The sequence below is a fragment of the Prosopis cineraria genome, unplaced genomic scaffold (genome assembly GCF_029017545.1).
Source record: "Prosopis cineraria cultivar Desert tree isolate PC_DT_omini unplaced genomic scaffold, ASM2901754v1 PC10, whole genome shotgun sequence".
NCBI classification, from domain to species: Eukaryota; Viridiplantae; Streptophyta; class Magnoliopsida; order Fabales; family Fabaceae; genus Prosopis; species Prosopis cineraria.
The window spans coordinates 26,131,278-26,142,602 of record NW_026555341.1 but is presented as its reverse complement, the minus strand read 5'-3'; the positions used below and the strand labels follow the sequence as shown (position 1 = coordinate 26,142,602).

General features: G+C 37.7%; 1 pseudogene; it reads right to left on the bottom strand.

Annotated features, from left to right (window-relative positions):
* Nucleotides 1-664: 664 nt before the first annotated feature.
* Nucleotides 665-9,613, bottom strand: LOC129322513 (CSC1-like protein At1g69450; annotated as a pseudogene).
* Nucleotides 9,614-11,325: the final 1,712 nt, after the last annotated feature.

Sequence of the window (11,325 nt, the reverse complement as noted above, 5' to 3'; positions counted from 1 at the left end):
TGATAATAAGTGTTTTTCTGATTTTTATAAATCAGCCAATGCTGACTAATATCATGCCAACACATCCTATCAACATAAAATTGTTGGGTTCTTATCAACATAATATCCGGTGAAAGGCCAATTAAATTCTCTTATCATGATTCAATCGAAAAAACCAAAAAAAAAAAAAAATCTCTTATCACGAACCTTCAGGGAATATGATTATTCATTCTCGCTAATTGATAGGTTTTAGGGGAAACCCAGTCAAGGATATGTAGTTGAACGAACTGTTAATGCCTCGTGCCAAGGAGAATTTTTCGTATTAGCATAATCCATGTCAAAATTTTGAGTGTTTGTTAAATTTTATTGATATAAGAAAATATGTTATCGTTATATTCTGAATATGTGATTTATGGTAATAAAAAGATAAAAAAGTAGAGATAATAAATTAAAATTAACTTACATATAGGTGATAAAATATTGGGAAAAATATAACAAGAATAAATTAGAAATATTAGGTTTTAAACGCCTAATTATAACTTTTGAAACTATAAAGATAATAAAAAGTTGGGTGAAACAATAAGAGAGAGAAAGTATATTGTTCTCTTTTATGCAGTAGCCTAGAGAGCTGGCTTTTAGACGGCTTCCTGATTTCTTTTGAAACTCACACAGGTACCATGGCTACTCATCTAGATGCTCTTGGATAGGGAGTCCGAAGACCGCTGGTGTTTGATAGTGCCTGAATCGGCTGCTTAGCAGACTCCTTATAAGCATTTACGTTTGATGTTGGCTGAATTGGCTGCTTAGCAGACTCATTATAAGCATTTCGTAATCTACCAAAAGAGTCATCCATTGTTCGGTCCTGTCTGTCCTTGGTCAGACTCTAGAAACACAGACCCAAGTTAAGATCCCAGTTAAATAATTGAAAGCTAAAGTATATAAAAGTCTCCTGAACTATTATTAGATAATGACAACAGAAAATATGAATAAAATTTTTATAAAGCTATTATTAGCTCATGTTGAAACTATTATATTTCTTTTTTTAATATGACATGGCAACCTCTGTTAATATGATAACTAAGAAATAATAGAAGGGGAGGTTGTAGTTAAAAAAAAAAAAAAACCTAGGGAGGTTAATTTTAAATTTTTAAAGGTAAGAGGAGTTTTGTGTAACAGCCTTAAAGTTCAGGGACTTTCATATATTTTACCTATAATTGAATGCAACATGCAGTTACTATCATGTTCTTTCAGAGATTTCTCATTGTGGATTGAAAACATACCTCAGCAGAGTATGCAACAAACATGGGGAGAAACCGTTTTCGGCAGTAGGCATTAAAGAGAAGAGTAATGATAGGAAGAGGAACCAACAAGATGGATGCTATAGAGAGATTTTTTTAGCGCAAAAATTCCCACTGCAATGATGTGCATGAGTACCAGAGAAAAAATCATGGAATTGTGCATCATAGGCCAAAATTGCCCTGCTGTTTCATACTTGCGTGTATATACATTTAGGAACTGCAATATACGTGGCAGAGAACATCAGTATAATCTATATCAATCTCATGATCTAATAATGACAAACACAAACAGAAAACCCCATGGTCAACTGAAACAGAAAAATAAAAGAGCAGAAACGGAAGTCACATAATGGAGCACAATAAACTCTTCGTAACCTCCCCTTAATTCCTGTAACTTCCCTTGTATTTTGTATGCTTCAGTTTCACGATCCCAGAACTATAAATAGGGCCCTTGTTGGCTGTGTAAGACACCTCAGTTTTGAAAGAATAAGAATTGCTTGTTTTCATTCAGTTTCTGTGTCATTTTGATATCAGACCAAGTTCCAGACAGCGAGAGAGTGAGTTATAGTTGAGAAAGTACGCTGGAAAAGAGAGAGATTCAGTGGAGGAATCCTTGACGTCTTCGTGTTTTGCAATCCAAGTGTTTTCTCAAAAAACTAACATCACCATCATGCTTAGGAGGTCCAAAAACATGGAACAGGAGGTTCCCTGTTGTCAGAAACCAACACATGCACCGTCACGCGCCGCCACTAGAAGTACACGCGCCTCACCACCATTCCATGCGGCGTCACATGCCAACCAAAGGTTGAAGATGCTGACATTAGCTGCTACGTCATCTATCTGACCGGTCAACGACAAGTCATCCAATCATTAGCTGCCACGTGTCATATTAAGCCACGTCACTATACCCAGTCAGCCATATTTTTAAAAATTACATTTGTGCCCTATAAATCTTTCAGTAATTTCATATTGTCCCCTCATTTTTATGAAATTTCATATTGACCCCAATATTTTTTGAAATTCCATTTTGACCCTTAAACTTTCCTAAAATTACACTTTTGACCCTTTATTTTACCTGAATTTCATTTTGACCCCTACATTTTTCATAAATTGCGGTTTGACCCCCTCATTCTTCTAGAATCTCCATTTTACCCCTAGACTGTCCAAAATTTCCATTTTCCCCTTAGCCTTTCCAAAAATCCCATTCTACCCCTATATCCTTTCAACGTTTCTATCTACACCCCAATCTTTCCCATATTCCTAGCCTTGACACTTATCCAAAATGCCTCCAAGATGTAGACATGTGCACAAGGTTAAGATGGAAGAGATGAGACGTAGGATACGAGAGTTGGAAGCCATTGTGGAATTGCAGCGAACTCTGTTAAACAACAACAAAGAAAACTTATAGGGAGATTCGGGAAGCAGCAGTTCGTCATCCACTGACAACCGCCACCGTCCACTACAGCAACAATTCCACCCTAATGACATCAAGGTAGACATTCCTGAATTCAAGGGAAGACTTCAGCCAGATGAGTTTGTAGATTGGCTACAAATTGTTGAACGAGTATTTGAATACAAGGAGATTCTATATGCGCAAAAAGTCAAAATTGTCGCCCTCAAACTCAAAAAAACATGCTTCTATTTGATGGGAAAACCTCAGACGGAAGCGGGAATGTGAGGGAAAGTGCAAGATTGAGACTTGGGAGAAAATGAAATGCCAGCTCACAAGAAAATTTCTACCAGATCATTACCACTTGGATAATTTTATCCAGTTGCAAAATCTACGACAAAGATCTTTATCTGTAGAAGAATATATTAGAAAATTTGAGCAGCTCATGATGAAGTGTGACATTCAGGAGAAGGAGGAGCAAACAATAGCTCGATACCTTGTAGGTTTAAACACAGATATCAGTCGTCTAGTCCAACTTCAGCAATATTATACCTTAGATGATGTCATCTGTCTAGCCATGCGTGTTGAGAAGCAGACACCCAAGAGATCCACTTTCCAGCCTTCATCCTTTAGGGGCTATCCAGAAGGCCGTAAGGTGGAATTTCAATAGACCAACTCCTCAAGCAAGCTGCAATCTACTGCTATGCACAAACCACCATCCAATACTGCCAAGGAATCTAGCTCTAAAGCAATCAAATGCTTTAAATGCCAAGGATTTGGCCACATTATTGCGGACTGTCCTACTCGAAGGGTTGTCACTATTAGGGAAGGACCAGGGTATGAAGCACTTGAAGAAGACAAGGAGGATGCTGAGTTTTACAGCATTGAACTCGTATATGACGAGGAGGTCACACCTGCTGATCAGAAAGAAGCATTGGTGCTTAGACGAAATTTACATACAATAGTAGTCAAAGAAGAACCTTGGCTACGACGCAACATTTTTCACACTCGTTGCACGACCCAAGGAAAAGTTTGTAATGTCATCATTGACAGTGAAAGCTGTGAAAATGTAGTATCTGACTATATGGTAGAGAAATTGAAGTTGCCAACACAAGATCATCCGCAACCTTATAAACTTCACTGGCTCAACAAAGGGAATGAGGTAAAAGTTTCTAAACAATGCCTTGTGACCTTTTCTATTGCGAATCAATATTGTGATGAAATTTTATGTGATGTTGTTCCCATGGATGCATGCCACCTTCTCTTGGAGAGGCCATGGCAATATGACCGACATGCTATGTACAACGGGTGAGCAAACACCTATTCTTTTATGAAAGATAGTGTCAAGTTCACACTAGCGCCTCTACCACCCAACAAGATTAGTCAATCTTTAAGGGAATCTAATGCCTTTAAGCCATTAGTCATTGATAACTAAGGAGGAATTCAAGGTGTTAAAATTCGAAGCCCAAATGATGAGCTTTATTCTGGTGTTTGAGGTGAACGATGAGTCAGCCAATCCACCAGGAGTCATTTCGCTATTGTTAGAATTTTCAGATGTAATATCTGATGAGATACCACCAAGGTTGCCTTCCATGCGAGACATATAGCATGCCATTGACTTCATTTCAGGAGCAGTCATTCCTAACAAGTTTGCTTACAGGATGAGTCCCCAGGAACATTCTAAAGTCCAACGGCAAGTTGAAGAGTTGTTGAAGAAAGGGTTGGTTCAAGAAAGTATCAGCCCTTGTGCTGTACCTATTCTTCTAGTACCTAAGAAGGATAGGAGTTGGAAAATGTGCATTGACTGCCAAGCCGTCAACAAGATCACTATTAAGTATCAGTTTTTGATACCTCGGCTTGATGATATGCTAGACCAATGGCATGGTGCCACTACTTTCTCCAAAATTGACCTTCGTAGTGGGTACCATCAAATTAGAATTCGGTCAGGAGATGAGTGAAAGACCGCTTTCAAGACCAGAGATAGCTTATATGAGTAGAATGTGATGCCTTTTGGGTTAACAAATGCTCCTAGCACATTTATGCGCCTGATGAATCAGGTATTGAGACCCGTCATTGGCAAATTTTTTATTGTGTACTTTGACGATATTCTTATTTACAGTAAGAATTAAGAGGAGCATTTAGATCACTTGTGGCAAGTTTTGCAAGCCTTGCATGAACAGAAGCTTTATGCAAATCTCAAGAAGTGCACCTTCCTCACCAGCGAAGTTGTGTTCTTGGGTTACATCATTACCGCAAAGGGTGTTCGCATTGATCCAAGCAAAGTTGTAGCCATTGACAGCTGGCCAATTCCAAAATCTATCCAGGAGGTTCGAAGCTTCCACGGATTAACTTCTTTCTACAGGAGGTTCATATGTAATTTTAGCTCAATTACTGCAACACTTACAAATTGCACCAAAGGAGAGAAGTTTTAGTGGACAGAGCAAGCTCAGAAAAGCTTTGAGGAGTTTAAGAAGAAGTTGACTGAAGCTCCAGTCCTAGCTCTTCCTAACTTTGACCAACTGTTTGAAGTTAGTTGTAATGCTTCTAACACCAACATTGGTGCTGTCTTAAGCCAGGAGGCCATCCCATTACTTTTTTTAGTGAGAAGCTCAATGATGCCAAGCTTAGATATTCTACCTATGACAAAAAATTCTATGCCATTGTTCGAGCTCTCCAACATTAGAGTCATTATCTCCTAAATAAAGAGTTCATACTTTTTTCTAATCATAAGGCTCTCAAGTATTTGAATTCCCAGTAGAAGATCAGTCGCAGACATGCTCGTTGGAGTGAATTCTTACAATTTTATCCATTCCTTATCAAACATAAGGCTAGAACTCTGAACTCCGCAGCTGATGCCCTTAATCGTCGCCATGTCCTACTTACATCACTGCAAACCAAGGTTATTAGATTTGACCTTGTCAAAGAGTTATATCAAGATGATCCCGATTTTCGAGGAGTGTGGGAAGCAACTGTAAATCAATCTTTCCACCAGTTCTACAGACACGACGAGTTTTTATTTCATGGTAAAACCCTCTGTATTCCACAGGATTCCTTGAAAGAAGCCATAATTTGGGAAGCACATGACGGTGTATTAGCTGGATATTTTAGATGGGATAAAAGAGTTGACCTAGTGAAAGAGAACTATTACTGGCCTCGACTTGAACGGGATGTCAACAGGCAAATATAGAGATGCAGAATTTGTCACTTGGCCAAATCCAAGGGTCAGAATACGAGATTATACATACCTTTGCCAATTCCTGAAGCACCTTAGGAAGATATAACTATAGATTTTGTTTTGGCTTTACCACGAACTCAGAGGCAAAAAGATTCTGTTATGGTGGTTGTGGATCATTTCTCAAAAATGGCCCATTTCGTTCCATGCCAGAAGACTAATGATGCTGTTCAAGTAGCAGACTTATACTTTAAGGAGATTATGCGTCTTCATGGCATTCCCAAGACTATCACTTCTAACCATAATGTGAAGTTTCTCAGCCACTTTTAGCGGATGCTATGGAAGAAGATGGGAACTAAGCTCTAGTTTAGCAGTGCTAGTCATCCCCAAACAGACGGTCAAATTGAAGCTATAAACAGGATTCTTGGTAATCTTCTTCACAGTTTCGTGGGGAAGAATTGAAAGCAGTGAGATCTCATTCTTGCTCAAGTTGAGTTTACTTATAATAACTCTGTCAACCAAGCAATTGAGAAGTGTCCGTTTGAAGTTGTTTATGACACTCGTCCCCTTAGTCGAATAGACTTGACCCCTTTACTTGATAAGCAGCAATATAGTTCTGATGCTGACCAAAGGGCTAAGGAAATCAAGAAGTTACATGAACAAGTTCGTGCACGAATATAGAAGCAGAATGTGAGATACAAGACTCAACGTGACAAGCATCGAAAGTATCAAACTTTTAACCTGGGAAATTTGGTTTGGATATATTTACGAAAGGAACGATTTCTTAAACAACCAAATGCCAAGTTGTCCCTGAGAGCTGATGGTCCATTCAAAATAGTGCAAAAGATCAACAACAATGCTTACAAGGTGGAATTACCTAGTTCTTATGGTGTATCTGCCACCTTCAATATCGCTGATCTATCTCCGTACGTTGATGAAGATGATAAATTTGACTTGAGGGCGAGTTCTGCCCAACCCGAGGAAGATGAAACGGAAAAATAAAAGAACAGAAATGGAAGTCACATAATGGAGCACAATAAACTCTTCGTAACCTCCCCTTAATTCCTATAACCTCCCTTTTATTTTGTATGCTTCAGTTTCATGATCCTAGAACTATAAATAGGGCCCTCGTTGGCTTGTGTAAGACACCTCAGTTTTGAAAGAATAAAAATTGCTTGTTTTCATTCAGTTTTTGTGCCATCAACTAAAAAAATTTCCTACTCAAATTTCCTGGCAGCAGCGATTAGAACAGTAAAAAGATTCAGACAAGAGGGTGTCTTCCATTTCTTTCAGGAATGAGTCAAAGGGATCTCAAGTGTGACTAAGTAATTCAGTTCAGAGAAATAAAGACACTGTCTCTTAGAAATAGACATCAAGACCAAAATGTTAAGAAATGCTGACCTGGTTTCGATAAACAATGTATGCAAGACAGAGGTAGATCAAGAGGAATGGTAGAATTAGTGGGGCTAAGAAGAAATATGTAATTCCAAGATGTCCAAACAAAAGTACTCTTGGAATATCTTTGTGGTAAGGAAATTCACACATGCCATCCTCAGACATGAAAGGCCTTCTGATCAAACCAAAAATTAAAGGTATCATCCGGAAAAGTTCCAATGCCAAGCTTGTCCATCCTGACGTCATCACATATGCAATGAAAAATGATGCCTGCAGTCAAAATTGATGGCATTAGAATACATGTAGAAAGTATCGTAAATTGCATTATAGTTTTACACATACAATGATTATATGAATTCCCAAACTAATAAATAGAGTTATTGTAAATTGCATTATAGTTTTACACATATAATGATTATATGAATTCCCAAACTAATAAATAGAGTTAAACCTATTTTTAATTATCATAGAAACTGATATTAAAGGACTACTAAAATTATCCTTCAGCATGATTCTTGCAGTACTGAGGTTTAACAGACAATCTGAGAATTCAGGATTTTAATAGAAGTTCAGTACTGTCATTTTCATCTTTAGATGCTTATGAAAATGACAGAATATTTTAAACATTTCTCTTCGAGCTCTTTAATATGCCCCCTGCAGAAAATCAAAGAAGCTCAAAACTTTTTTACATGAAAGAGGTTAATTCATTAGCAAGAGTGAAAAATTATAATTTTCAGTTGGGCAAAAGGATGGGTTATGATAGATCAGGTTTTAAGAAGCAAGGTAGCCTGATCCAGATGAGCAAAAGGTGAGGATAGGAGAATTGTTTGTAATAGGAAATAATGTTTGAAACTTCTTGACCACTGATGTTGTGATGGGCCCTTAGTAATCCCTTTAAATGGTCAGGAACCTAAAGATACGCAGAAATCAGATGATATATGTACACGAAACATTTATTGATTTCCATGGTACTTGACAATAATTTCAACAGATGGGAGAAGCATTGTCTAACCTGTGCTGGAACGGCAACAGCTAGTTTCTGAGGAATGGACTTGGGGTCAAGAAAAATGGACACTAGACATAGAACTGATACAGAAAGCACAGTTGCAAAAAACACATTCCATATTGTGAAGCACAGTACTTTATTGCATGCACTCTTTGTTTTTTTACTGTGAGAGATGTACCCTTCAATGGAGAAAAGAAACTCCATGACTGGAGGCACCATTATCAGAAACAATTGAAGAATGAGGCTGGGAAGGAATCCTGTAATTAGTTGATGGACAAATGTTCTGCAAGAAGGTCATAGAAGGTTTTTTTGAGTAAACTGAGTGAACAGCAATGTAAAGGTAATATTAGCAGGGAAACCAACCCAAAAAAAAAGAAGGTAATATTAGCAGATTGAGGGAATTGTAGGTCACATATTTGATAAAACACAACTCAACAAAAGCAATGTCAGGAAGAATTTGACAAGACATAAAATGCACAAGCATAGATTTTTAGACATCAAATAATAGGAGCAGTGTCCAAGTGGCATGAAATTTTGTCGTCAAATACTGCTGCCAAAGAGGTGTCCAACAATTTCTAGACAAATGTCCAAGAAACTATTATCCCTTATCCATTGTGAAAAGCCATTTATACATGCACTCAAAATATCCTGGGAGGCAGTTTGCAAGCAGCAAGATCAAAAGCCTCATAACCATGGACATTCATGAAACATTGTTTCTTTCATGTTGGAAATGGCAGTTTGATACTCTAAATTTTCTTTTGCATGAAGTTCCATTTTAAAATCTTGGCCCATTCTAGATCTAATCTATAATTAATTACCCTGGCCAGCACGACAGCATAAAATCCATGATCTCCAACTTTTAGTAGATGACTAAAATTGTTTACTGATGAAGCAGTCCAGTATCTCTTTGATTATGCTTTATATATTGCTGAGAATAAGAATTCCTTTAAGCAACAAATCTAATGTTTCACCAGGCTTTAGATGGGAAACATGCTAAAGTAAAAAACACGAGAGTGGTTACACAGCAACAACATAAAAGTTGACCGTGTGACTTACATGTTAAGAACACATTTCAGGAAGGGAAACAAAAGTTGCAACTGGCTGAGGTTGGTAAGGCCTTGCACAATTACGTCAGGTATGAGGAACAATATAGCGAAAACGATGAAGACAATTATAACCACGAACTCAGAAATCCATCTTCGCATAAATGATTCAGAGAAAAATGGCCAGCAAACATCATTGGGTTCTGGAGCTTGCTCGGCAATCCATTCAGTGCGATTGACTGCTCGATGCAGATGGAAATTGAGAAGGAGTAGAGAGATGTCGCAATAGAAGAGATAACTTATACCTTGCGCAAACTGAGAAGGAGCTTTCAAATGAATATAACAAGGTTATTTCCCAAGTGAAGCTTCTTTGGTTTCAAAAATACAGGAGCCAATGGTTGAAATGGAGAGACAAAAATAGTAAATACTTCCATGCTTCAACCCTTTCTCGCCGTAGAAGAAATAGAAGTTAAGCTTTGAAGAATTCTAGGGATGAATATATCTCGAATCAAGATGAACTGAAGACTTCAGCTGTGGATTATTATAAGAAACTATTTAAAAGCACTAGTACACCCATTCTTTCTAGCCTCTCCAGAAATTCCTTTCCTTCGTTGACAGATGCAGATTTAGGAAATATTCACAGAGACATTGATGACAAGGAAATTAAGGAGGCGATCTTCGAATTGGGTTCTTTTAAGGCACCAGGATCGGATGGGATCCAGGCCTTCTTTTATCATGAATTTTGGGATGTGATTAGGAAGGATATTTGTAAGATGGTTAAGGATATGTTTGCAGATCCTAGCAGAATTAAGACCATCAATGACACTCACTTTGTGCTCATTCCTAAAGTGGATATACCATGAAGGATTTTAGACTGATTGCTTTATGTAAATATCAGTTATAAAATTATCACAAAGATTCTGAGTAGGCGTTTGAAACTAATTATGAGCAAATTAGTGGGCAAGCATCAATATAGCTTTATCTCTGGAAGGCAAAGTAGTGATAACATAATAGTGGCTTAAGAAGTGATTCACTCTATGAAGCTTACAAAGAAAAAGAAAGGGATGATGGCAATAAAGGTAGATTTAGAGAAAGCTTATGACCATTTGGAATGGAACTTCATTCTTGAGACCTTGAAAGGGATCGGTTTAAATTTACATATGTGTGAACTTATCATGGGTTGTATTTGGGGCTCCTCAATGCAAGTCTTATGGAATGGTGGACCTACTAAAAGCTTTAAACCAGCACATGGAATTAGGCAGGGAGACCCCATATCCCCCTACATATTTACTCTGTGTATGGAATGTCTTAATCATGTCATTATGGATGCAATACAGGATGGAGATTGGAATCCAATTATTTTGAACAGGGATGGTCTAAAGATATCTCATTTATTCTTTGCGGATGATCTGATTTTGTTTGGAGTAGCTGATTCTAGCCAAACTGATTGTATAAATATGTGCATGGAGAAATTCTGTCAAGCTTTGGGACAGAGCATAAACAGGACTAAGACAAGAGTTTGTTTCTCTCGAAATGTTAATTTCAATAGAGCCTATGATTTTAGCAGAAGATTGGGGGTTGGACTTACAGCTGATTTGGCTAAGTACTTAGGCATTCTACTTTTACACAAGCGAGCAAGTGCCATGACCTTTGCCCTTATTCTTGAGAAAACTAGAAAAAATTTGTCAAGATGGAAAGGGAAGTTCTTGAATATGGCGGGAAGAGTAACCTTAGAAAAAAATTCTATCTATCTATCTATATGCAAACGATGTTGCTACTGAAGAAGATTTTGAACAATCTGGAGAAGTGTAGCCAAAGTTTCATCTAGGGCGACTAGAACAAAGCTAGGAAAATTCATCTAGTCTCTTGGAATAATATTCAAAAGGAGAAAAAAGAGGGAGGACTAGGAATAATGAATCTCATGAAGCAGAATAAAGCCTTCCTTATAAAACTTTGTTGGAACTTAGTCACAAATAGGGAAGCCTTATAGGTTAAAGTCATTAGAAGCAAGTATGGGTATGGAGACAAGGATGTTCCTATAA